Genomic DNA, 4,375 nt, shown 5'->3' on the forward strand with positions numbered 1-4,375 from the left:
TTTTGTGTTAGATTGCAATTCATCGGTATCATTTTGTCTCAAACGGACTGTAGTTATCAACGCAGCAAAATGCGTCAATTTATGTTGCCATTTTTGCTTCTCTGGATACACTACACTTATTCGTTCTTTTTTTGTTTAGATGGGCCATGTAAATTCTTTGAGGGTCAGTTATCCAGATAGCAAAATAACATAATGTCTAAGTAAGTTCCTTTGCTGTGGTTAATTATGGCATATTAAGACAAAAATATGGGGTGTTACGTGTTACAGTACTTTCTTTCATGTGTAACTATCCATAAATATGGGAATTGTACTTGACATTTGCACTCGAAATAAACACTTGATTACATATCTTCACGTTGTTAGGTCGTACTTCTGGTGGGTGTATAACTCTCATAAGCGTAATACTGTTACAAAATATCCCACAGTTTACACCAAAAATCGGTTAATCAACTATTTTAACAACCCAGCACTATCTTCGACTTGGTTTTCTCCAAACAGCGAGTGAGTGAGTTTAGTTTTACGCCGCTTTTAACAATACTGCAGCAATATCACGGCGGAGGAAACCAGATACGAGCTTAACACATTGTACCCATGTGGAGAATCGAACCCGGGTCTTCGGCGTGACGAGAGAACTCTTTAACCACTATGCTACCCCACCGTCCCCTCGCTCAAAACAGACTCTGCAGATGCAGTTGTAGATGGGTGTAGTACTAGATCACAAGTCGTAACTTTTCCATTTCGCTTTTCAAATCAATTTACTTTGACGTATGGTGGGTATTATCTTATCATTGTGCCCGGCATCAATGGGATAAAACAATGAATTGGTAAAACGCCTGATTGAGGTACCTATGTCAAACTAGGGAATTTGTAATCAATAGGGGAGGAGAGTGAGATTAGTTTCACGCCGGACTCAGCAATATTCCAGCTATATGGCGGTGGTCTGTAAATAATCGAGTCTGGACCAGACAATCCAGTGACCAACAGCATGAGCATCGATCTACAATACAGTATTGGTGTATGTTATATGTCTATTTACATGATAATGTACACACTGCTGCCATTGTGGGTTTCAATTTTATAACTGTAAAGTTCTAAATTTGGTTGAGACTACTACTACCACTACTACTACTACTACTACTACTACTACTACTACTCTTCAACGGGACGTAAAATACCTCTTCACCTCACCTCAGTTTGCTCCCTTGGTAGAAAGGGGCATGTTTTTCCGTTTATTTTTTTCTGAGCTCCGGTACAATAAAAATATAAATAAATACTTAAAATAAATACAAATCATAGACTTTCATTACGTCTGATCAACTTAGTTTCATAATGTTGAACATACCTAGGGTGTCGTTCCTCGCTCACATCCCATATTAATGTCTATCCACTGCATGTTATCATCACTGTCTATAACGTGGTGGCCGATGTCACCAGATCGGACACAATGAAGGCGTGCCCGTAAATGTGTTGCAAAGTTCGAAATCGTTGATAAAGGCAGTGTCGTATTCACAGCGATCTTAGTGTTGGTCGGTGTTTTGATTAGATTACACGACCCCATCTACGGATCACACCATTTTTATATTGCACATACTGCGAACAGTTTTCAACTTCGGCCAAAACACCAATTTCACGACCGCTCTCTATTGGAAATACAGGGAAAATATACATTTTATGTTCCCATCAGCCCAGCCTCGGATTATTGCCGGCCATGTTTTCGTTCACACCATAACCGTTTACTATCTAAATAAAGACTGGACTCGATTCAACTACTCCCTTTTACAAGATTTTGTAATAACAGAAAGTCTAAATTGTGTAAAGTGGCCCTCAGTTAAACCAAGCGTCTTTTTCACAAAGTGAAAGGTCAAGGTCACCAGAAGTCTTATAACGTGTATGTTTGATCGGCTTTGAGAACTCAGCGACACTTCCTGCGGATGAACGCTGTTTCTGTGGCTGTGGTTGTGGCCGTGTCGTAGCCGTCTATCTATCTCATCACACTCTTCTCTAGGTTTAAAGTCTGGCGTTCAGGGTATATTGAATAAAACAATCTTTGGGCTAAGGTGATCTTAAGTCCCATACCTCAACATAGACTTACGACAGTCTTAGCACTACGGTTGTTTGGTACAGCGGCACCCTGGAGGGTCAAGTGAGGACGTCAACTTTACTGTGTGGTTGGGAGGCTTGGCGTTGTCGACGACACGGATGACATTAAGCCGCAGGATATGATTGATGTAGCGTTAGGTAGCCCTGAATGCGGATATGGTTTGTCCTGGGATTGTGGGAGATGGCCTACATCATCTCATTGCACCCCACCAAACCAGTCTACGCAGCAAAACTCTAAGCACCTGGCGACATTGAAGTCGCAGTTAACAATGTGCTTGCTGGACGTCTGGCGTGTAGGCCTGCCTCACGTAGGCTGCGATATTCTCCGCATGCCGGTATTGCCGATGGGGATTGACGCTGACGCCACACGTGATCTACTTCATCTCGGTTGGCCACGAGAAGGCCTGAGTCGAGGCATCTCTTCTCGAGGCTACGTTCATCTAAATACATACAACAAACCAAAAACGTTGCCTTTAAATATGGTTCTTGACTTCAACTTGGTATTGAATGTGCAGTACACTTCAGGATGTTTTTTTTCCGATTGCAACAGGGGCGGTGGGGGTAGCCTAGTGGTTAAGGCGTTCGCTCGTCACGCTGAAGATCCGGGTTCGATTCCCCACTTGGGTACAATGTGTGAAGCTCATTGCTGGTGTTCCATCCGTGAAATTGTTAAAAGCCGCGTAAAACCCAACTCACTCTTTTTGTGAGGTGAGATGAAATTGGGTTTAACGCCGTGCTTGAGAATATTTCGCTCATATGACGACGTGCATGCGTGTGTATATGTACGGCTGATTGTACTAGCCCAGAATGAAGCTGGTTTTTATAGTGCTAGCTCACCGAGATACCATGCCGCAGTGAAGCATGACTATCCCACTCAGACATAGTATACGGACTCCGAGCCGACCAGTCCTTCTTGTACCCATTAATGCCGCGCGCCAGGCTGGGACCAACAAGTACCATATTTTAAGGTCTTTTGGTATGACGCGGTCGGGGATCGAACCCGCGACCTTCCGCTCTCCGGGCGGACGCTCTAACCACTACACCACGGAGGCGGTCTCTCTCCGTTTGTAACAATGGGGATATTTACGGACAGCTAGACTCTTTTATGAATCAAACCGGAACTAGGTCCATTATTCGGAGAAAATAGTTTTACGCCGCAATATTCCAGCCATATGGTGGTGGTTTGTAAATAATCGAGTATGGACCAGACATCCAGTGATCGACAGCATGGGCGTCGATCTACGCAATAGGGATACGATGACAAGTGTTAACCAAGTCAGCGAGCCTGACCACCCGTATTTTGATGTGAATATATATAAACACATAGATAGGGTCATGAATAATTTTGGGATATTCATATGAAATTGTATGCTTAGTCTAAACTACCTTTGAACTCCAGGGAGGTTAAGAATGACTTAGATTGCGGTTCAGAGTCTGCGACAGACTTCTTCTTCTGCACTGCTAAAGCCCTAAATGAAGCAAGTATAGATTTCCTCAGGTTCTGAATCTATCTTATTGAGGTTAACGTTCCTTTTCAATTTAAAAGGAATTTGTGTCTATCAAACTTATGTGTATTCAGAGAGTAACAGGGACTTAACGCCGTTTTCAAGAATATGTGCATGCGTGAAAAACGGTTTTGTGGGACTACCGCACTGAAATACCATGCCACAGTAAGACAAGGATACCCCCTGTCTTGACATCTTGTGGCAAACCCCTGTTCCCAGACCAAGACAGTCCTTTGCCATTAATAATAACAAGACATATTACTGGAACGGTAATATGAAACAACAGGCCAGAGCTTACACCGCTTTTAGCAATGTTCCAGCAATACCACGGCGGGGACACAAAAAATGGGCTTCACACATAGTGCCCATGTAGGGAATCGAACGGTCTTCAGCTTGACGAGTGGACGCTTTAATCATTAGGCTACCCCACCACAGGCCTGGATAGATCTCAACGATGGGCCGATCAGATCACCCTGATATAATCAGTGGGCGAGGCTTGAAATAACTCACAAGTGCATCATTTTGAACTCAGTTCAGATAAGATAAGTGTAACAGTCACGACGCAAGGTTGCTCCGGCGATTATCATTATCCTTGTGTCTGCTGTCTTCCTGGTATCAATGTAACAATTAGTCACATATACATGTCAGTTTTCCATTAGTTGGATAAATCCACAACACTAAAATTCTTATGTATTTGCCTTTTGAGAAAGTGGTATCTTACCAAACAATATTTTCTGCCACCAATGTTTAAATACAACAGACACCAAATA

Source organism: Haliotis rubra, unplaced genomic scaffold (assembly GCF_003918875.1).
Source record: "Haliotis rubra isolate DU_JTF1 unplaced genomic scaffold, ASM391887v1 Scf624, whole genome shotgun sequence".
Taxonomy (NCBI): Eukaryota; Metazoa; Mollusca; class Gastropoda; order Lepetellida; family Haliotidae; genus Haliotis; species Haliotis rubra.